Source organism: Gasterosteus aculeatus, chromosome 15 (assembly GCF_964276395.1).
Source record: "Gasterosteus aculeatus chromosome 15, fGasAcu3.hap1.1, whole genome shotgun sequence".
Lineage (NCBI taxonomy): Eukaryota > Metazoa > Chordata > Actinopteri > Perciformes > Gasterosteidae > Gasterosteus > Gasterosteus aculeatus.
The window spans coordinates 15,287,339-15,311,766 of NC_135703.1; the positions used below are offsets into that span (position 1 = coordinate 15,287,339).

Here is a 24,428-nt window from a genome sequence, read left to right on the forward strand (position 1 = left end):
GATCATACGCCTTATAATACAGACAACCCGATGGCTGCAAGAAAGCGAAACAGAAAGAAAGAGAACTATCTAACAGTGTTGTCTGAGTGGAATGGCTTTTCAGCAGCAGGGAGAGCGACCTTTACAGCGAGCGTGGAGCTACAGACGTCATTAGTGTCCAGCCATTTCATCTGTCAGCTCACCCAGCTTTGAACCTCTCATTTCCTGTACATACCTACATATATACTCTATCCTCTCATGAGAGCTGTGCACCATTACCCGCGACGTTATATGTGGATAAGTAATTGTAACAATTGTAACACATAAAAAGAGTGAAAAAACCCCTTTGAAGCACGGATGATCTTTCTTTAAGGCCCTAGTATGGGGATTTGACTTTGCTAGCTCCTCCGGAGCCACATATGACTATCAAATGTCTGGTTTGATCTCATTAGCTGAGTCTCAGTGGCATACAGCAGCTCTCTATTAGCTGTCGGACAAAGCGTGTAAAAGGAACGGCAAGCTTACTGTCACAATGTGGCTATTAAAAAATGTGATTCTCAGTTCCTCTCTCTAGTGTTCTCTGCCTCTGCCTATTAGTTATCTGCCTTTAACATAACAGTTAAAAAATAACGTAAACTAGACATCCAAGTCTTCGTTTATTCATTAATTTTTTGAACTGTTGCAGTTCGACTGGAACCCCTCCTTTGAAAACAAAGAGGAACAACACAGCACTGAGTGTGCGGGAGCTGCCTTGAACTCCACACTGACTCGGCAACTGGCTCTCAGTCTGGTACAGGAAGCTACTTAGCCCAGTTAGCCGAAGGGAGCCCTTCACTGTGCTCGGATTCTTCCACACATTTCTTGTAGAAGTTGGTCACATTAGAAAGGGCCTAAATACTGGTAGGCAGTCCAATTGCTCCTCAGACAGTAGCATTTGCCCCAATTAAACTACTTTTTGGGTTGACTTGGGCAACAAAGTACTTTGTTGGGTTTACAAAAAACGTCACTGTTGGTAATCTGTCCAGTCTCTCCTCCCATCTGCCTTGGGCAGACTTTCTTCTATCTAAAATCTAAAAAATCTAAAATACTAAACATTGGGTCTGAGTCTTACACCGGTGGATATGGGTCTACCTGGGTCTCATAAAGACGCTGCATTGGTTCTTCTGTATCAGACCCCAAGGGCCACTGACAAAGCTGCAGTGTTTGTCAAATGCTTCGACGGTCCTCCTCCACATTAGCCCCTGTGTAAATCATTCTGTATATTATTTTACACAAAGACTGGAGAATGCAATTTCAGTTCAACAACAGGTGGTGGTTCTGATGGCAGATTCCACTGGGATATTTCACTGTTCAACATGCACACTAGAATTAACATACACACCAGGAGCACAACAAGGACACTGAATGCCAACAGGGAAAACTGTCAACTTGGTTCATTACTATTGCTAGTGAGTCTGACTGTTACACAATCACCCAGTAACACTGTCATTCCATAGTTGCAAAAGCAAACACGTCTTTATTCCTGCACAGCCTACTGTGGGACTCTAAATCCTAGACTTGACCTTCACAGTGGAATAAACTGGCAGATGAAAAGTTGAAAGCTTTTCTTTCAGTTAGCTCCCTCACTTGCAGTTCGTGAGCCCATGTGATCTTGAATAAAACACACGGAGCAAGCTCTTGCAGAGATCTAACTGGCTACGCCTAGCAGACAAATCCCAGTCAAGAGATGTGTGTTTTCCCTCAAGGCTTAGTTTATTCATTCCTAGTTCCTTTAACCTCAATTAGACATCTGCTAACTGAGAGAAGCACATAAATGGCTGTAAACGAGCCAGATTGTCTGAAATAGGTACATAGTCGTTATGTCTCCCATGGTTGGTGCGGAGGAAAGAAAAATGGCGGAAAGTTTAACTCTTTTATGGGGACATTATGACACAATTTGTGGAAATTGACCACTAATGGTTCCCTGTGAGTACGCGGCGCGTTTGAGGGGACGCAAAAAATTTGGGGCGCGTTTGGTGTGAAAACCCCTAAAGTCTCTGCCGAGCCACAGTACCGCTTCAAGCTAAAATGCTACCGTCAACAATTAGTTGATAATTATGGTTTGCGGATTTGAATCTCCGTGGGTGATTTCTGTGCTCTGTTGGCCATGACACACTGCAAAGCAGCCGAACAGCGGCTGGGAGGGACACACTTTGATGACGGTGATGTCATCTTTTCGTCATCAGTACTGTAAGCTACTCATAGCTCGTGTCAGTTGTATAGCCAAAACCTACTACATTTATCAAAGTTACATTTTGAATGCTTATTTTGATGGAGTAGAGGTTGAAAACATAATACAAACCAATATGTACCCAAAACAACTAGACAAAAAGTATGATAAAAAGAGCAGTTATTCTACATCAATTTGTGGTACAGCCACTCAAGAAATCCTTCAACACTGATACAAAACCAGCAGCAAACCTTCTCATTTGAGAGATCTAAATATAGTTAATTGGGACTATTGATCTAGTTGATATATTTTGACTTAAGAGAGCAGGATTAAATCACATCATTGCTAGAGGTATAATGCTCATCTGCTGCCACACATTCACACATCATTTGTGCCATGTTCTCTCATATCCTGTCTTTGATACGACCTTTTTCTTCTCCATGAATCTTTTCAAGGTCATCCTGCAGATTTTCATCTCCTTTGCCACCTGACGTATGGTCTTTCCCTGTTGCACCTCTTTAACTGCTCTTTCCAACTCCAAAAGAGGAGTTGAAGCCCTGTCTGTCTTCCGTTTATAAGTGAGTGGCATGACGGGTTTTGGTCTAAAATTAAGAATGTCACATGGTTTAAGTGATAAAATGTAAGAGTACAATTACTAATTAATAATATGTTGAAAATAATCATAAATGGGGAGAGTTGTGCCACTGGCACAACTTAACCCAGGCCCCTTGGCACAAATCACCCCACACCCACAAGTTTGAAAAACTAGCATGATCTAGCAGAAACGAGCTAACAGAGTGCTAACTCTATAGTCTCATTGTGTAGCATGCTAAAGCACTAAAACATGTGTCAGATGTTTTCAAACTTGTCTATAATTGTGCAAGCACTACAATCAAAAAACCTTAGTCATAGAAATTTACTTTTAAAGGGAAAAAACAGTTTTGTGAGCTAAAATGTGCTTACCTCTCCTTTCTTTGGAGGATGAGTAAAATGGAGGGCTTGTCAAAATTAAGTGGTCACATGACCAATTTCTTCTATGGTTTTCCAGAAACAATGGGTGGATCAACTTCCCCCCTGGCACAAATCACCCCAGTCTCCCCTATGCTGCAATGCTTTCATATAACTGCCTTGTTTCCATGCTTCATTAGCTCTCCAGTTTGGGGTAAGAAGTTCTATTTGGGGAGTGACAGTGCATTATCATGGGCCATCAAGAGGTAATGCAAATGTGCATAAGAGACCATCCAATTTGGCAAATAAGTTGTTCTGCTCTTATCCTTAAAAACTCATCTTTTGTACATTCTTTTCTTCCGAGAAAACTTCCTTTATCCTTAATGGATTCCATAATATCCATAGCACTCTTAAAAGAAAACAGCTAAAACACATTTGTTTACCAGATGAGCGGTTACCAGCCTGGAGCGCTTTTAATCACACAATTAAATATTTATAAAATAAAACCAGGAGACCAGAAAAGGGTAGATTTTAGTGAAAAGAGGTTGCATAAGGCATGCAACACAATAAAGCAAGTTCATTTATGTTCCTCGCTGCTACACTGACCCGAACCTGCTTCTCCATGTTTCGTTCTGACTCAAAGAACCTAAAGGAGACCCGTCCCAGACGACCTGAGGGGTCGCACGCAGCAGGTCAGACGTGTACTTTGGCCCTAAACCCTTAAGTGCTTTATAAACCAACAGCAGGACTTTTAAGTAAATTCTTTGTTGGCCAGTAAGCCAGTGTAAAGACCTCAGAACTGAAGAGGTGTGATCCACTTTCTTGTCTTAGTGAGGTCTCGACCTGCAGCGTTCGGAATCAGCTGTAGTGACCTTTGAACACACCATTACAATAGTTCAGCCTACTTAAAATGAATGCATGGACATGGTTTTCCAACTCCGGGTTTATCCAGTTCGGGATTTGTTTGATGTATTTACCCAACCGTTGTATGGGTTTGTAGTCCCTTAGCGATATAATTATGTCAATTTTTAAGCCGTTGTAAGTTCACGGGGGGGGCGGGGGGGGGGGCTTACGGCCTGTTAGGCAGGCAGAGTGTATGAGAGTTGACCAAAAAACTCAATAGAGAGAGGAAAAATACGTTTTATTCTGTCGTGGCCCATCCAAACTCAGGTATTTAGTTTCCAGCAAAAAAATGTATATCCCCAAAAAAATCACAAATAACTTAAAGCGTCCCAGAGGAGATAGCAAGCTCTTAATCAAATCACTCAACTTCAGCAGACTTTGTCCTTGCCCACGTTCCTTGGAGGTATTCAATCTTTCCCATCGATTCTCTCCCGATACATTCCCCCTTTCCTTCCCCTTGTCACACCCTTAAGTAGGTGGCCTTAACACTTACACCTTTGTAAGTGTTGAGGCCTTCTGGGGACTGTAGTTAGACTGTGGCCGCCATTTTGTAGGGTGCAGCTGTCCCTTAAAGGGGAAGTAGCACGCATCTACTGCTTGTCCCTGTGTGATGCCACACCGTCTACATAATTATGATGGAATACTTTCCTTCCATATTCTGAGCTAATGAAAGCATGTTGTCACACATTTGACCACATCCTAGTTTGTTTTTATCTCACTTGTTTTTTGCCCGATTTATACTTTTGTTGTGACCTAGCCTGCCTTTTCACCACGGATTCCCTGCCTGCTCCTTCATTTGATCGCCTGCCTGATCACCGTCATGATTCTGACCCCGCCTGTCCTCGTCTGATTCCCCACCTGGCCCTCTGGGATTTGTTTGCGTTTCAGCATGCATCGCTACCAGTAACACAGACATAGATATTGAACAAAAGAGGCCCCAGAATTGAACCTTGTGGAACACTACATGTCTTTCAGTCCGCTCTGATTTGCTAGACAAAGTATTCTTTCTCTTTCAAGTTGTATTCAAGCCAGTAAAGTACCGTGCCAGAAAGTCTTTAGAAATTTGAATAGGACAGCACTTTACTGCTATATACAATTTTAAGATAATGATGGGTAGTTAATTGGGGTGAGAGGGCGGGGGTGATTGCAGGGAAGTGAACCTTGCTGTACACATTATGTCAAGGTCAATAACGAGATTTCAAGTGCTAAAGAAAAACACGTGATGACGATTCAACTTCCCTTTTTAACTTTTTAAAAATATATTGTGAACATATTGCAGCCTCTATTTTGACTGGCACTTCCAACATTTGCAATAAAACAGCGGAAATGGTAAACGCCGGACCGTTGGGCTTTTGATAAGCAAGAACTGAAGGGGGAAAAGCAGAGGTGGCTATTTCTTAAGGTATCGACTACTCTTCTAAAACTGGTAGCCTATTCATTCAATTGTATGCTTTATTGTACAATAGAGCAAAATGCAATGTACTACTACTAAAACATTGAGCATACAGACTTAAATTGGCAGATGTTGAACTCCGTTATATTCAATCTTTATTTTCTAGCAGTAGTGTTACGATACGTGGTAGAAAACCCAAATGCAGACTGACCAGGTACGGGGGCGGCAACTTATTTAATCCTAGGAAAACAGCTATGGAGACAGTCAGGAAATGGCAGGGAACGGCAGACAGACTGGGGACCCGGGAGGGTGGATGACTGCGAGGACACGAGGACACAAAGCCAGGGTCAAAGGAAAAGCAACAAAGCTAGATCTCTGACGTCACTCTTATACTGAGCAGTCAGGTTGGTTGAAAACAACAAGTCGATGAAGAACCAGAGTGGATATACTGCAAGGTGATTTGTTGATTGAAGGCAGGTCAGGTAAGGTGTAATCAGGGATTATGGGGGCGCTCAGTTTGGAGCCACACCCTTACCACACGATACAGGCAGGAGGCCTCGCCGTAACAGTAAAGTATATCTTTTGTTTACAGACCCGGGCCAAGGCCATTAAAGTTGCACGGCTGTAAGCTGAATCCTTGTTTTCTGATACCAGGCCGCTTCAGACAAAAAGCTCTCGGTCAATAAAATCTTACCACAGACAGTGGATGTCAAAAACTCTGCCATGAAAAAAAAATCAAAATTGCTTTCAAAGAATAAAAGCAGGTTATGAGCCGTGCACCTCATTAATGTGTAATGGGGCTCGATGTAAACTTGGCAAGACCAAAACAATGAGGCGCCTGAATTGTTTTAGGTACACGTATTCCCAATCCACAGAGCTCTCTATTATTCATAACAGCCGATATGCAGCAACTGGCAGTGGAGTTTGAGTGCTGGGCATGCTGGGAAAAAAGGACAGATGACAGCACTCTGCTGTTGTTGTTGTTGGTGTCAAGCCATCTTCTGTTCAGTATAGGATTAACATGCTTGGTCTTTGTACTGGGGGAGCGTGAGTGCTGAGAGCCATCAGTCTGGTCCACACACTATATTTAGGTTTAATGTATGTTGGGCTGACCACCACCTTCCTCACAACTGAAAAACACTTTAGCCCTATATCATTTTACACTCTTCTCTGTACAAACTGTGTTTTTTCTCAGAAAATACAACAAATGCTGCATCTTCATGTGACAGCATTCAGACTTTTAGCTTTGTATGCCTGAATATTAACATGCACGTTTTTTCTCCTTCTGTTCCCACCATCTTTCCTTCAAAAACTGATCAGCCCTCTAGAGAGAAACATGTTTGTCTTCTCCTGCCAAACACATAGCTATTAAATCCATCCACTCTTTGAATTTTATAGGATCTTATCAACACAATTTTCATCAATTTCCATTCATTTCTTTCCTCATTTTGCTGTGATGACTATGTTGCATTTTATTGGGCCCCAATGGATCAACAGCGGCCCTATAAATAACTCCCCCAAAACATTACGAAAAATTTTAATTGGAACTTGCTTGTATGAAAATCCTTAACATATTAGCATGGAGTAGAGCGGGGGCACCAGGTACCGCAAGGTTGGCGGATTGCGCCCCGGCTGCTCCATGTCCCATGTCGAAGTGTCCCTGAGCAAGACACCTAACCCCTAATTGCTCCCCGGGCAAAAATATAAAAAGCCACGGGTCAAAAATGTAATGTAAGTCACTTCGGATAAAATCGTCAGCTAAATGACATGTAATGATAACAGTTATTCTATAATGCTGGGAAATCAAGATCATCATGGTAATATTTAGACTTTGGAATTCTCATTTATATGATGAATAATTTTGTCAGCAAATGGCCCTGTTTTATGTTTCTTGGTTTTAATTTCTGTCTAGAAAAAACCATCAATGATAAAGTAAACGCTCTAGCACTGATGTGTGTCACACTGCATTGTAAATGCCTCCCTTGAGACGTTGTGATATATTCCCAGCTGCGGCTGCATTATTGAATGTGGCGCTGTGAAAAACTTTCAAAAAATTCAGTTTTGGTGCAAAGGGGTGTCATTTAATGAATCAAAGCTCCTATTGATTGCTGCTGCTAAATTCTACCCCTATTTTTACTCTCACTTCCAGTCCCACTGAGTAGACATCAGACGCTTTACTTCTCAACCTGAATGAAGACTGAGCATCCACAAAGACATCCACAGCTGCGTGAAGATATTTGTAGTCGTGAAGCGTTTGTCTGAGATTTGTATGGACAACCAGCAGAAAAGGGAAGCAATCGAACTCCGGCAAGCACCCAAGTCGGTCAAGCCTCGTTATCCAAGAGAAAAAAAGAAAAATCCATGATCTCCCTCCGGAGTGAGCTTGCTGCTTTGCACAACACTCTCACACTGCGGGAGTCTCTGAAGAAGGCTGGCTGGCATTTAACGATAGCAGTGGGCAGGGCCTTGTTTACTTTAAGTGCATACTACTATTTGACACATTCCCATGCCATCATAGTATTAACACTGCAGTTTAAAAGGTTTATACAGTCGTGTTAATGACTGTGGAATTGATCAATATATATTTAAAAGGTCCCATGTTGTATAAAGCCTTTTTTTCCTTTGTCTTTTAGGATTGTAAGGCAGATCTAAAGCCTAGTTTATGCTTCTGCGTTTTCAGAGCGACGCAAGGAAACGCAGACGCAAGAGCCCCTTGCGTGTCCCTTGCGTGCCTTTTCACACCTTGCATGCATCGACCCATTTTTCGAGGCTTGCGTCGAAAGCGCCGCAAGCCTCGAAACGCACAAGGCTGCGATTGGTCTGCTAACTACATCGTTTACGGAGTCTCACATTCCCGCTTTCATAGCACAATACCGCCATTACTAAAACGAAGAATGTTTACGAGAGAACGGATCAGATTGAAGAACTTTTGTCGGAAGAAATGCGTAAATATGACCACTTCTACAACGTCATTGGCGGGTCGGATTCATGGAGGGAGATCTCCGCAAACGTTGGTTTGCCGGTCGAGAGGTGCACAAGGTTGTGGAGGAAAATACGGGACAAATATGTCCGCGATGAAAAGCAGCAGTGGCGATGCACGGGGCAATAAAGTCTATGATAAATAAATAAACAAACCAACGACTTCCACACACAAAGACGCAGATGCAGAAGCATGCGCCAGCCTCAATTACTATATATACACTAGGCTGTGAAGAATCAGAGCACACAGGGCTTTTTGGGAGGGTACCCTCTGTGCTCTGATTTTAGCACCTGCCTCTGTAAGACACCGGTGCTAAAATGGAGCTTCACAGACGGGGTGAATACAGTTATATTCAGACAGACAGTGTGGAGAAATACATTCCATCTTTTAACACTAAAGTAGGAAAACCTTTTTTAGCAAAAATTCCTGGACATGGAAATGTAAATGGTATTTGTCTTTTAAATTAAGAACCCTATTATGCTGGTGAAACAGTGTTTTATTTCATGATGATGTACTTAAGGATGATTTGTAGTTTAAACATGCAGCTGTTGATTTTCCAAAAAAACAATTTAATTATGGGTAAGCCAAACACACATACAAACCCAAACTACTTCACTAGGATTTAACCAAGGAAAATCAATGAGAAAAACTATTTGGAAAAAAATACATTGGACTTCATCCACCTTCCTGGAGTGTGAAAACCGAGGCCAACTACATGCACTGTCACCTGATGCATGAGGGCAATAGAGGAGAATTGCCCGGATTAGCGCTACTTTGGTCCATGGGACGTTAATCTCCCCTCTTTGGAGGCATTTTGAAAAAAAGCAAGCAATTAAACGTACTCAGTGAAGATACAAAAGCCAATCAAACATGCCGTTAATTTGGTAGATAAGAAAAAAGAATTCCCTTCTTTGGAATTGCCCAACTTCGCAGTTGGAAAACCTTTTTAAAGGGGATCCGCACGTAAAGTAACAGTCACGGAAATCAAGTCAATATCATATTAATATTGCAAGATAAATTGGAATCAGCTATTTTAAAGGTAGGGAAAATATATCAACAGCTGAAGTAAAGTTTTGATTTAGGCCAAAAGCATTCAATAAATGAGAGAAAGAAAAAAAAAAACTTGCCAGTACAGATAGCGTCTGTTTCTATGCAGAACCACTAAGGAATGTATGACTTTGAATAACAAAGGAATACTATTTTGTGCTTTTGCGTGAGATACAGTCAGCTGAGTGAGGAATAAGTTGTCCCCCACTGATTCATCAATCGCTGAGTCCATACAGCTGATCATAATTCTACATGGCTGTTTGGTGTTCTGGAACTGCAGAGAGCCAGCAGCCCATTTACCAACAGCGTGAAAAGCACAAACCAGGAAAGGCCCAGAATAGAATCGTCAAATCACTACAGCTCGTGTTGAAGAGGCATTGAAACTGTGGGCCTACTTGTTAAGCGTAAAATTGCTAACTGACATTTTCATATGAACAATGTATGAAATGACCACAGGAAACCACTGTGACAATTTTCAAACCTGGAGGGAACCATCGCTTGAGTCTTCAGATCCCTTTGTAGAGAGTTTTGGCTCATTGTCTTAACCCAAAGCTTTACTGTTCTGGTAAAGACCGCTCTCGAGTACACAACCTGGTCGGTCAGCACAATCAGCAACTAGCTGGTGAGCATAGTGGAGCGTTTGGTAGCTAAAGAACAATATATCCTTGAGGAGTTGGTAGAGACAAAAAGAGAGAGAGGAAATAAAGAGAATGTTGGATTTAAATTCACCAAGTGGTCACAAACAGACTTTGAATGAATGATAATGTCTTCAAAAGTGATATATATATATTGCCGCGCACCTGCCAAAGGCCATGTTTAATCCCTCTCTTTTCCATTTGTACTGTCAGCAGTAAGTTCCATTATTGCAGGTAGTTGAGCTTGTTCTCCCTTTGTGAAAAATCATTTGACTTCTCATCAAAATCTCACTTCTCATTGAATGATGCTGGAGATCCACCGTCTCTATTTGTTTCACTGGACCTGTTCACTTGAATGTGCGAAGAGCACTTTATTTATCAACAAACCGCTATCATCACAAGCTATCACTGTCATTGTAAAGTTGCACACTGGGCCTGTTTTTCCCATCTTACAAATATGGCGACGCCAGTGGCGATGTTTACACAAGGACTTTAGACTTATTGAGACACATCTGGCCCGGTGATATAACATCTGTTGGCTGCTTCTTTGGCGTTCACAGTTATGTAAAGCAATATGTAAAGCCATAAAAGCTGTAATGGTGAGAGTCACATTTGGCACTCAAGTGGTTGATATTTATGTAATGTGTGAAAACCCTCCCCCCCACTGTGCTGTCGTCCCTGCAGGTCTTACAGGTGGACGTGGCAAAGGGTCACCAGGTGAGTGGAAACACCTGACGTCATCAGCAGCACTGGCAACACATTTATGTGGCAGTGCACTGTGTTAAAAGGCCTCTGGTGGTCTCCCTGTGTGTATCCGCCCTGAGAAGCTACTGACTCCACGCACTACTGTTGTGCTACCTGAAGTTAAATAAAACCCATTTCTGTTGACAATTTGCTTGTTATCCCCTCTTTGTTGTTGAAGCCAGGCGGCCGGGTCGGGACAAATGGTTCTAGAGTGTTTCGCCGCTTTGAAGGCTGAGAACCGGAACCTAAAGAGTCTGAATCGTGGCTAAGATCAGTTTGAAGTCAACTCTAAATTGGCAGGCATTTTGCTAATAACTAAACTTTACATTGCCTTCTATGTTTTTTTACCGCCTCAAAAAAGAGCAAATACGACTGAATGAAGAACAGGAAACATTTGCATCCCAATCTAAAAGGCCATTGTAGCCACAGCGGGTGAAGGGCATCATTCAGAAAGACAGAGAGCAGCCTTTCTCAGAAGCCAAACTACCACAGCTATCAATTCAGGCATTGGCACAAAGACGCCGTGTGTTTTGGTGGACCAGTCCAGGGTGGACCCGGCACTCTGTGATGTTTATTAGTCCGTCCCAGCGCTCCCTTTGCAATTCTGTCGGGGGCTCGAGAGACGTGCACAGTAACTGTCATCACTAACACAGGTTGTCTTCAGTCCGCCCGCCGCTTCAAGTAGCCTTTGCAACATCTGTTGTGGTGTCAGAAAAAACATTACTCATGGATTTATCCCACCGCTGAAACATTTGATAAAAGTGACGATGGCCATCATTTTCCTCTTGCGTAGAAGGACTTGTATTTAGTTATTTCAAACAGTTACATGCTTTTGCCATCAAAGGATGAACTACATTCCTAGTGAGTATAAACTAGTTGAAAGTGTCTCCACTACAGAAACTGAATGCGGGTCCAATTATTAGGTTTTACACTCAAAGACTTTTCCAGACATACTGATTTCAAATAGCATATTCGGTATCAGTGCAACCCTTACGCAAACATAAGCAACAAGGCCAGCACCTGACACAGATTCCGCCCCATAAATTTCTAAATTCATGGCAAATATCAGGTTTTTTTTCCATCAGAGTCCCCGCTTTTACACGCTGTGCAAAATAAAAAGGATTCAGACAGAAATGGTAGACAAATGGTATCAATCTCCAATAATACCGTCTGTTTTATGTCCCCTAATCCAACTAGATTTGAGGTTAGATCCCACCCTCTTCCAAGGTGCACAAACCTCTTTTAAACTCCTGCAACAGACAAAATCATGAGTCATAACAGAAGCTGGAAGTAATGTGTTTTTTGCTTTGTAGTTTAACATTTTTAGTTATGTAAAAGTTTACCTGGGGGGAGGTTTCAGTATACTGTTACATTATAAAGCCCCCATCTCTGGTAGTATTGCGACAGACTGGTGATAGATTGATAATAACGTTAGATGAAAAATAAACACATTGATATCATGTTACTCATGACTAAAGATATTATAATTTTGAAGAAATATTCCAGCAACTTTTGAATCTAGTCCACTTCCCTCTACTTGTATTATAAATGTGTTACTCATTTGTCAGACAAAATGCGCAATAATCAAAGTGAATTTGACGGATGGCAACATTTATCATTACTGTTAGTTTCCCCATTTTCCATACTACTACTACTACTTTCACTGACTTAAAAACACCCCTCAAGATTACCATGAAACACTGTACACCGCCTACGTTTTAATAGGTTGATTTCTATAACATCAACTTAAGTAAAGTTCTTTAATATCTGACTACCTCTGTATTGAGGCGTCATTACTATTACACCACTTGGTAAAAAAAGCCGCATGATGGACTCCAGAGAAACATTGAGTGAGAAGGTCCAGAAAGTCAATGAGACGGCTATTGTTGCTACAGGGAGGGGGGAAACAATTTACTCGAGCTGAATAATCAAGAAAAGGTTTCTGGGATAATTTCCCTTTCAGCAAGGCTGAATGATGCGGACAAAGGGAGCTCAACTCCCGTCAGGGAGGACATTGGTAACAGGGTTACAGCTCGATACTTTACTGTGCTTGAAAAACACACCCAATGGATCCTGGGCAGTGAGATGCACATTACAAATGTGCAGCATGATGGATGCCCAAGACACATACATGCCACTAGCTTACTACAAAGGTGGGTGTAACATCAGACATGGTTCAACAAGATTTTTTCCAGAATCTTTAAGAAGAATCTTTGACCTTATTTCTTCACCTAACCATTCTAAATGACTGACTGCTGGGGGGCAAGGCGGGGCCTCCTCTTTTTCACATCTGGACTGAGCAAATGCTGGACACCTCAGTGAATCGGGTTAATGCAACGGGTTAATGCAACGGGTTAGCATGCCAATTTCAACAACACACAAAAAGCCCATTACATATCCAGAGTCTTTTGGAAAAATAATTACTGTTTTTGCAGGGAATGATCAGTTTCTGCTTGTTGCTGCAGTCTGTTTTCAAAATACATGAAAACTTCACAAGTTAGTTTGTTTATAATGTGTAGGTGTACTGATGCCTGATAGGTTGGGTATAAATAAGTATGTTTAAATAAAAAAGTGTTTGTTGTGTAGCTGGCGCTGATGGTAAGTTTCAGAACAAAACAAAAGTTAAATGCAACGTTGTTTTACACGGGATAAGAAGAGTTGCCTCCCAGTTAACAGCCCTGTGTTTGAACCATCCAACCTCAACTCCCATCCGCTTTATGTGTACTTCCTCACTGCCCATGTTTTAATAGAGACACTGGTACGGCCTCGGGTTAGGCCGCAGTTTTAGGCCTACAAAGAACTTTGGCCAAACTGTTACTGAAGTGATAAGATTCTGGTACACCTGGGTTCCTGACTAGCAGCAATAAAACCAAAAATATATTGTCGAGAAGTATTTTTAATAGTTCTTGACAATATATTTTGGTATATTTCTTCTTAGAGGTCGCGTCTGCGTCTGCTTGCTTCTATTCAGCACCCACTTCATCCAAGCAACAAATTGAGGCTTTGTTGCCACTGTTGACATCTAAAGGAGAGCCTGCTGTGGGATTATACGGGCTCAACGCTTTAGGCCCTGTGGCTTTTTTTTTCTTTCTTTGTTCGCTTCACCAACAAAAAGAAAAAACTCAAATATTGTTGGGCTTTTGTCATTTTTTTCCCGTCACAGATTGGGAGCAAAAACTCGACATCTCAATTGACAATAACACTATGAATGCAGATCACAAGTGTTGATTGATCAGATGGGACGTTCTGCACCTCACGAGTGTTCGCTGTGGGTTTGATTTGTATTCTTTACAGTTGCACAAAGTGATCATCAGAGGCCCATCCTTTAGCTTGTCTAATTCTATTTATGATTTCTCTTTTTGGCAGTTTTTTCTTGCATCCAATGATGTGCTTGCCAGCAGCATATTAAAGCTAATTATACAGCATTACACCACTTTATGTAATGACTTGGAATACAGGATATGCAGTGTTACAATTCAAGGGCTGACTGTGTGTACGCTATAGGAACAATAAAGAATATCTGACTAGAATCTGTATAATCATAGCCTTCAGTCGACACATCTCTGTATAATAATTGCTCAGACACATTTTAAATGGAACATATTAACAATCAAGGCACAACAATAAGTCACACATTTCACAAACCTAAAGACACAGCACAGCAAGGAACGTTTTCTTTGTGATTGTAACCTTCTAATTTATGTATACAGAGACATTAAGTAGCCACTAGCTGGTAGTATTGTAGTAACTGTTTAAATAAAAAATGAATCTACTTCCACAAACACTCTACACTATACTCGGATACTGCTTGAACACATTGTAATCGAACCGCAGCGTTCGTTACCTGTTAGCTCTGTTACTTCCTTTTCACTTGCTGATAACTAACTGGCTCTCTTTCAGCTATGTGCTGTTCACATTTTAACATTATCCGGTGCATTTCCAATTGGGTAAGCGGATTTTTGATTTGTCGAGACTTGATTGCCAGTACATGATGGCCTGTATTTGAGTTGACTACTTGGCATTGGTTCTTTTGACTTCTTGGTTTCCAAAAAAAAATAATTTAATTGGCTATTTTCAAAATCAAACTGTTGTACCTTTTACTTACTGTTCAGCAATTGATAGAAACAAACTAAACAGTCACAGCTGGCCACAATATCGTCCAACATACGTTAAGGAAGACTATGGGCCACAGTTTTAATGGGCAAATGCTGCAACCAGTGTTTAGGGTTAGATTGGATGCTTGTTTCACAAAATATGAAGCATATCATTTCCTCTCGCAAACATATTGACCAATCAATAAAAAAGCCATGCATGAGCACAAAACTCTCAAATGTATCTGCAATTTGTGGCTTTGGCAGTCATTTGTGAAATGGGAGACGGGCACCATTAGTGGAGAAAATAGTGCCTACAAATTGCTTTTTTAAATTTCGTCTTTTCGGTTCATGTGTGTGCAGCAGCTCTCGGTGCAAAATGGCTTTCTGTGGTGGGATATAGATTAAAAGGTGAATCGATCAATAAATCTGCTGTCAGCCAATCATGCAGCGTTTTTCACCACTCGGAATCAGCTGAGCCAATCACGGAGACGCATGGCATTGGCCAATGGAGGCATCGCAAGCTTTTCCAGGAAATTCTACAGTCTCCAGCCAAAGGCAGATGGTGTTCTTCACTTAATTATTGACAATAGATAGAAATAATTAAACAATACACTTTTACACAATACAATTACACGATTTTAGCCTAAATTCTAGTGTGTTTAACATCATGAATGGCCTTATCCAATCATAATTGAAGAAACGAACCTCGTTCTGAGACATCTAAACTTGAAACCGCAAATAAATGTAAACAATACAATACTGACTACATTTTAATCATAACTATGCTGCTTATTACAGTTTACAAAAATAGCAATTCACTTACTCTTAGAAATATATGTAATAAGTGCCTTGTACGAAACGGAAATTATACAGTACATGTGGAATCCAATGTGCATCAAACAAAAAAAAGACATCAATGAAATGGTAAATTGTAGGTTTTACATCATATTTTGTGCATTGCATCATCAATTTTCCCAATATTTAGTGTGCACATTGGATTTAGAGAAAATGATAGACATACATCTATACCGTTGCTAGGGAGTTTTCTGGCAATTACATTTCAAACTGAAGAGACTGTAGGATAATCCAGGGGCAAGGATGCCGAAACCAGATAAGCCATATTATACAGAAAAGCACGCCTAGCGCTAGAAATGATAATATGATACTAGATACTATATTCATTTATGTATTATGAAATAAACATATTTAGTACCATACATACATTAAAGCACGCTTAGTCTGGACAACGTTGTCCACTAAGCACAGCGAAGGTCAGAGTAAAACACACAACGAGGGTCGACATCACTCAGTTGATTGCTGTTTCATTAATGCTGTGAATGTTAGAGAAAACTCCTTTAACAATAACCGTTTAAACAACAGACAGGCATGAGTGGCAACTAAACTAAACCTTACACAGTAAATAGGGTAAAAGATTTACACGGTAATAAAAACCAGTCAACAGTCTAATCTTCTGCAATTTCTTATATGAATACCTAATAATCAGGCTGTGTTCAAAAGGCAGCGGCGAGGACACTGTGTGCATACCAAGCCTAAACTCACTTGTGTGAGACAAGGACGGCTCTTTGCAAAGAACACAACAACAGAGCAATCATTGTTGACGACCCCAAAGGAGCACAGCAAGATTTAAAGACCCGCCAGCAATTCATCAAAGATGTTGCAGAGGGGGAACTTCAACTTTTACAGAAGAATTGGGGACATTTCCTTCTTTAATGACTGAAATGTATAACAGAGCATGGAGAACTCAAACTTCAATCTTTATAATCCAATTATAATGAGCAAAGTTGTGCAACTGCATATCAGTGTGATTTTGTACTTGGTTATAGCGACGATAAGTGTAAACCAGAATAAGTTAATACCTGCTTGTGTACTTTTCATAAAAGGGATTCAAATAAACATGAAATCCGACCAAAGGGAGAGGGAATATTGTTGCTTACTAATCCAACGTGGTTACGTTGTCTCAGCATTCGGTTAGCCCAAACGCTTGGGCGTGGCCTCTCTCATTTATTGTCTTTTTGGACCCAGTTCAGGTGGCTTCCAGTCTCAACAAAAATCCCATGAATAATAAGTGGGGCATCTTCCCCCAAAGAGCGTTCTTTTGTTTTACTACTGTTCGCTTAAGAGTGGTAACAGTGGATCCTTGCTTGTGTCTTTTTTTTCTCCCTTCAGTATTTCTTTATTTTGCTCTGGGGCTTAGGAAGATAAGCTTTTACCAACCCCTCTCTGAACAGCTTCATCACAATGGCGTCATCCCCAACAGAGCCTGAATGTTATCTCTGCGTAGCGGCACGAGGAGCCCTCCATTTACCTCTCTGCAGCTTCAGTATTTCCTCTTTGTCGCTAACCTCGGGGCTCGCCATACATCGGCAAGTTAGTGGAGCCGGCGTAACGGAGCTGCCGCCTTGCTCTCAGCGCTAACTTTGACAACACAGTGGGAAAAAAAGCAAGGGACAGTTATGTGGAAGCCCTCCAAATATTTTTGAGGAAACACATTGACCCTCAAGCTGTGTTGTACTGTTAGAGTTTCATAGATGCAGTGGTAGCGGGGCACAAATTCCTCAAGAACCCACACAGACACACATCGGTAAGACGATATGAAATAAAGCTGTAAAGATCGGGCACTACATCATATAGTTGCACCTAAGAAATACAAAGGAAATAAAAACAACTTAAGCGGAACCGGAACCAACGTGATAAGAATTGTGTTCGAGCAACACGCCCAGAGCAGCTCATGTTACAGACGAGTAGAGCGAGAGAAAACCAAACAAATAGAGCGAGAGACACAGAGCGACATGTTAAGAGAGAGAAAAAGATGAGAGATAAATAAGGTAACGATGTGCCAAGATGGACAGATGTGCGACTGGTGTAAACTGTAAATCAGATGATGGCGACGTGACCACCACAACAACGGCATAAAAAAAAGGTATGAAAAAGTATGAAAATATAACCCAAAGGCTCATACATTGACGGATTTAAGGGTTAATTTTTGTAAGGGTCTTATGAAACTATACTCTGGTGTATGGTCTGTTTTACCCTTAATGAATTATAACTTACTGAATAAAGATTATGCTGTTTTGAAGGAGACATGAAAATAGAGATTTAGATGTTTTGATTCTTAAATCAAGATTTTAAGGCACTTTTGCAGCAGCTTCATTACATTACATGTCATTTAGCAGACGCTTTTATCCAAAGCGACTTACATTACACTTTAAACCCATGGCTTTTTCACATTTTTGCCTGGGGAGCAATTAGGGGTTAGGTGTCTTGCTCAGGGACACTTCGACGTGGAACATGGGGCAGCCTGGACTCGAACCACCAACCTTGCACACCTTCTCTAACCCCTGCGCCACGACGACCCAGCTTCACTTTACTCAATATAACAACGCACATTGTTTTTACATACTAAAATATAAAACCTTACATATCACTAGCAGATCACTGTGTGTTAGTACATCTTTGCCTCACTGTGCAAATTCTATAGAGATAAGAGACTGTATTGTCCAAGATCAGCATGCAGTGGACCTCGGTTCAACAGCCGAGAATCAGGATTCAAATGCAGACCAGCAGATTCAAGCAGAAATAAATACTTTATTTAACCCAGACGAACACGGGAGTAGACAGTTCACACAGACTAACCAACAATGATTAACAAACCGACCAGGAGACACATATGGTTTAATTTCACTGGGGCGATGCAGGTGATTGGAGACACCAGGAAACAATCAGGGACAAGGCAGACAATTACAGAGGGCGGCAAAAACACATCAGGGCAGGAAGTGAAATCAACCCAGGGACACAAGAGACGGGAAAATAAAACAGGAAACCCACACCGAGTTACGCAGGATGTCACCGGTCATGATTTCATCCTCAAGGATTTCCTGAGTTATCACTTAACTAGCACAAGAATGGTCATGAAGAAGTAAAAACATAAAGTACATAAAGCCACAGGCGCTAAGGCCTGAAGACAGGACAGTACTGGGGGTTAGGTCTTTTGCTTGTTATGATGAGCTTGGGGGCTGCAGATGTGCCGGGGACTTTGACAGCTAGCAGGATGAAGCTGTTGCTGTGTCTGCGGGATCTTGCCCGAATGCACTCGTAGCTTTTCCTTCAGATTGCCGTGGTAAGAACTGTTAGGATCCCCAAGGCCTTTAGTGTCATGAACGGAAAGGAGAAGCGTCCGCAAGATGGACTGTTGACTTCACAATCATTTGCAAGTTGTGCCAGTAGCTGTACCGGACTGATGCAGCGGCTCTCTCTGTGGTCCCTCTGCAGACGCTGGACAGGATAGTTGGGATGTTGGGACGGGTGGGTCGATACAGCAATATCAAAACTCTCAATTTAAACATTTGGAACCAAAACTTTAAAAAGTACTGATGCCCTGAACCATAAAAAAAACACTTTTATCACTCAAAAATACTTGGTTGCACCGTCAAGCAAACACAGTATACTTGAGTCCCGTGTGAGACACTGAGCATCACATGATTGCACATTAGCTGTGCTGAATGCTCTGAGAGCTGCACGAGCCCAGGCTTTTAAAATGTTGAAGTTTGGTTTAAAACACAGTAGCTTGAGTGGGCTGGAACTGCTGACTCTGGTGAATGAACCTGCCATTAAACAAAGCGGGGCACTGTATTCTAAAGTGCAACAAAAACAACAACCACAAGAGAGAATTGATGTGGGAGTGGAGAGAGGGTCTGCGGTAAATTTAGAATGGCAACTGTCACAGACCTTTTGATTCCCGAAAAACAAACTGACAGGATATGTAGCTCAGAAGGTTGGGAAACAAGACAAATGTAGCCTTTATAAACTGACTCACGGTAGGATTTTTCCTAATGTTTTCAAAATGCTGTGTTGTGATTGGATTGTAGGAGAAGTTTGGTTTCACAACAGGTAAACCCCCAAAGGTACACACCAATGCTCCAAAAACACTTCCCGCTGACACAAACAGGGAGAAGCCACATCACATGAGTGTAGGCGAGAGGACATGGCGCAGGTGCAGGTGCGTCTTATGTGCCAAAAAAGAGCCCTTTGTGAGTAAGTTATGTCCTGCATCGCTTTAGAGCAGACTGAGAGCTATCTGAAGGGCAGAGAGTAATACACAAGTCCACAGGGTTGGAAATGAATAGCTATTTCAGTTTACCTTCAAATAGTAACACAATAAGAGCGGTTTGTTTGTGTATTGTTCATGATTGTTGAGTCATCAATAATAATGCTCAAACAAATCTCAACAATAAATGTTGACTCGTCTGTAGAAAAGACTTCAAAGCATTACACAAAAGCAACACAATGAAAAAAAATGTTTTACCACATGTGCTCAATCAGTCTTGGAAAATAATTAAGCATGAAAAACGCATAAACCTTGACTAATCAACCGCAGAAATCTGAAGCTGACTGAAAAGGGGACAGCCAAACTGCTAGTATAATGAAAGGCTTCATGTACTGTATATGTTAATACATTTGAACTTTTGACATAGGTAATAGATAGTAGATAGGTTTGTAGATGGCTGCTGCATAGGTCGGTAGGTGTTTCGTGTAATGCTCACGCAGGTAGAGCCCACAGTGCTGTGAAAATGCTTCAGGGGAACTCCATCTTGGCTCAGCTGGTGGGAAGCTCTGGTCTCACACATGAGACCAAAGAGGTAGTTGGCAAAGAACAGCAGTCTTTTTCTTAAAGCTGAACACTAACTATCCCTTTTCACATCATCTGGTCCGGTTTGTTTTACTAAACCCATTTCAGAACAAATACCTCATCAGATATTATTTAAGAACAGAATGGACTGTATTCATCAGAACATTGAAGGTTTCTTGTAGCAAGTGGGGCTAAAACACAACAAAAAGGACAGTAAGATCCCATCTGTACAGGTGATGTCACTGGGCGCAGTGGATTTTTTTAGAGGTGAGGTTGTTTTTTCTCCAACTAACAAGAAAGGAAAAAAGGGATATTATCTAACAAAACGCCCTTCAACATGAGATGAACCATCGAAAAAAAGACATCTGCCCCGCAGCTGCGCCCCATAGAAGTGCTCCAGTAGGTTTATCTTCTTAAAAACAGATGTGACTGTGTGTGTCCCTGCCTGTGGTTCGTTCATAGACGTTGAGAAGGTAAAGGGGAGGGTGTCAGACTTTTCTGAAAAAAGAAACCAGGCTTTTTTTTTTTATCTCTTCAGAGCCGATTTGGAGATGAGAGCCACACTGAGAAGCTCGTAGAGGGTCTATGACCAATTATCAACTTATTTACCATTGCATTTTTTTAAAAACTTTAAATGCCTCCTGTCTATGCTTTCCTGTGCTAGCAGAAATTGCCACCCTTCCCACCTTTTATTATTTCCCAGCTCATGGTTCTTAATGCATTCCTCAGAGTTCCCATTCATCACCTCTCTCATAGTTTTCCCCCTGCAAAAAAATATGACGTTCTAAAGTTCTCCGCCCTATGCGTGTGTCGAGGCTTCTCCCCAAGGTAAGAGTGGCCTACTTCTGAGTGCATCCTCAGCATCTATCTGCTGCACCCGTAAATTTTGCTTGCCTGCAAACGCAGGTTAAGCTCGTCCGTCAAGGCGGGCCTATCGATTTCAGCGAGCAGTCTGGGAACAGAAGGCATTAACCCCGCGGCGTCATTCTGGTATCAAGCGTTGACAGACAATAACTGCATATCAGATGAGCACTGTTGTAAGCTCTGCTGAGACCGATGGCGGTGGGAAACTAAGGACCTGATTAATGATGAATACAAAGGGGATGAAAGTCTCTGCTTGTGCCGTTTCTGGAATAGCAAGAGCATCCATCACCTTCACTCCAAACTCTAGTTTTGCGCATATGAATTTCTGCTTTTTACGTGAACCACTTTTATGAAATAAATATCCCCCATGGGGAACAACTTAGTTGGGTGTGGGCAACAAACCTTCATGATTAGGTTTTGGGATAAGATTATAGTCTGGGTTAAAAATACCTTGTTAGGCGGGTTTTCCCTGGTATTTTATACGCAACCTTCAGCTGAAATGTTGGCTCAAAAGAAGTCAAGTTTCAAGTCACGTGAAATAGATCACTGTTTATGTGTTATAATTGGTACACAATGCAAGTTTTGGAGACACACAAAACACTAATCAATTTAGTATTGCACATTTAGTAATGTATGTTTCTATAAGCAACACACACAAGTTCCGGTTACAGAGGAGCATGTAGCAACTATAAAACCATTTTCCTCAGGCGTTGGTGCAAAGCAGAAACAGAGCTTAAAGAAGACGTAATTTTGGACTCACATTCATCACACACACACACACACACACATTGCGTATGAAGGATTGTGTTGCTCTGGAACTGCTGAATATGTAAATAAGCTAGCGTTTGCTCACACGTTTTCTATTGTGTGAAGGTTAATTCACCAGACTGTAAATATAGAGAATGAAGAGGCTCTTGTTTCTTTTTAGATATTCTGTTACACCTGCACACTGAATTCCACTCCCATCAATTCCACTGACTCGTCAATAAATAGCAATAGAGGGTGCACTTGTCAGTGAGTCATTTAGCCTCACTCTTCTTTTATGAACAGTCAAATCTCCACAGCAAACTAAAGGGCTGCGCTTGGTAAAAAAAAAACACACCACATTCTGTACTCTTCAGATAAATCATTTCACGGTGGGGATTTTCTTTTGAGAACACCAGCCGTCCAAATGTCGATGAATGCCCCAGTGTGGGAGTCAGAGTTCCCTCTTCTTCTCTGCGCTGTCCGCGGTCCTGAAACAAGCTCCGGCGGTGCTCCGTCCTCCCCCACAAACGGATTCTCTCTTATATCGCGATCCCTGAAGGTGGCACGCCACCACTTGAAATCCATCGAGAGGCTGGTGATTGCAGTGGGTGGTGGCGTTACACTGCTGCCCCGCTGCGCCTCATGGCTTCCATCGATCCCTCAACCAGACACGCACGCACCAAGCGCATGCACATATGATTATATTCTCAAGACGTAAAGGGACTGCATGTTTTGATGTAAATAAATCAGCACACGGGGATTATAATCATCTCACTTATGAGCAATCGCACAGCAGTCAATTTGTGCAACTTTAAGGGAGTTTATTAAATGTAGTTACTCTAATCACAAGGGGTCATTTTTTTGAAGACGGGGCTAATCTACCCCCCCCCCCCCCCCCCCACTCTGCTGTCTTTCTCTCACACACATGCACACACAAGCCAACACACTTGCCCCCCCACACACCAAAAAAAGGGCGCACCTTGATACACTCCCGGAATTAGTATGCGTCAGGCACACCTATCCAAGCTCTCCGTGTCCTTTTCTGGATCCCCCGTGCAACGCTAAAATAACTTTAAATTATAGGATTAAATTATATTTAAACAACATTTGCACGCAGCTGCACTGCGTAGAACAGAATCCCACCGACTCGGGTTACTTTCTCTGCATATACCTGTGATTGACCACGCGAGTAACGATAGCCGAGCAGGCACACGCCGCCTACTGTTAAAGCGAACGGGATTCCGTTCTAATTTGCAGGCAACCGATTTGAAGGTAAACTATGGCGAGTAAAAGATGAAAAAGCAACACAGTAAAACTACAGCATCTGATATCAGAGCAGCCGGAACTCCTGCATGCATCACACAGTTAAAATGGGTTACTGCTTACCTTGAGAGACGGACATGTATCCGTTGTGCGCCACCGCAGGCTCTGCGCGGTGTATTCGGTTTCCCCCGGTTCGAGGCTACAGCCGCTCCCATTCATCCACTAATTCCAGGATACAAACCGCAAAAACAGCTGCCTACCGAGCCCGAATGTCGCTTCTTCTCCGGCGCTTCTCTCCTTGTATTTTTGTTTCCTTCACCCACCAGCAGATGCTGTGGAAACCAGCGGTTTTTTTTTGCCGGAAGCCAAGCTGCGACTAAGAGCTTCACATCATATTGGCAGTCCACAGCCCCCCCTCACCCCTCAACCCCTCCCCTCTTCAAGTAAAAATAACTAGCTCGCCGGTATGTGTGTGGTCGCCTATGTATGTCGGGCGTTTTGGTTTCCCGGTTTCTCCCCGCGGGGCTGTATGTCCTTGTCGTGAGCTTCCTAGGGGCTCCTAGAACACTCAGCCAAGCCGAAAGTTCAAAATAATAACCAGTACATCCAAAAGTGTTTTTTCTGCTTGTTTTCAATAATTGGGGAGTTATTTGTTTGTCCGACTGGGAGCCGGTGAAGGAGAGGTGCGAAGTGGGCGCGCAGGAAAAGACCGCAAATCGGCGGATAACACTGGACGCCACCAAGCCCTCCGGGGAGGGGAGGGGAGGGGAGGGGGGGAGAGAGAGAGAGAAGTGCAGGTCAGCCACAACTACAACGGGTTCGTCGCCGTCACGTACCGGAGCGAGATCGCGGCGGTGATTACGCGGCAGAGCGCCACTTTTGGCACTTTCCGCAGCGGGTGCACTGTCGTCTGCAGGGTATTACGGACCAGGCGCGGATTAGTGCGTGAGCTTAGCCTACAAAGTGTTCAGCCTT

At 42.2% G+C, this 24,428-nt stretch overlaps 1 protein-coding gene across 1 annotated transcript in view; it reads right to left on the bottom strand.

The window, feature by feature from the left end:
- Nucleotides 1-24,172, bottom strand: part of LOC120833149 (leucine-rich repeat and fibronectin type-III domain-containing protein 2) — an 87,176-nt gene extending 63,004 nt beyond the window's left edge. Inside the window, exon 1 of the mRNA XM_078089069.1 lies at nucleotides 23,577-24,172. The gene's annotated coding sequence lies outside the window, so the exon portion shown is untranslated. The remainder of the gene's footprint in view (nucleotides 1-23,576) is intronic.
- Between the last annotated feature and the right edge of the window lie 256 nt (nucleotides 24,173-24,428).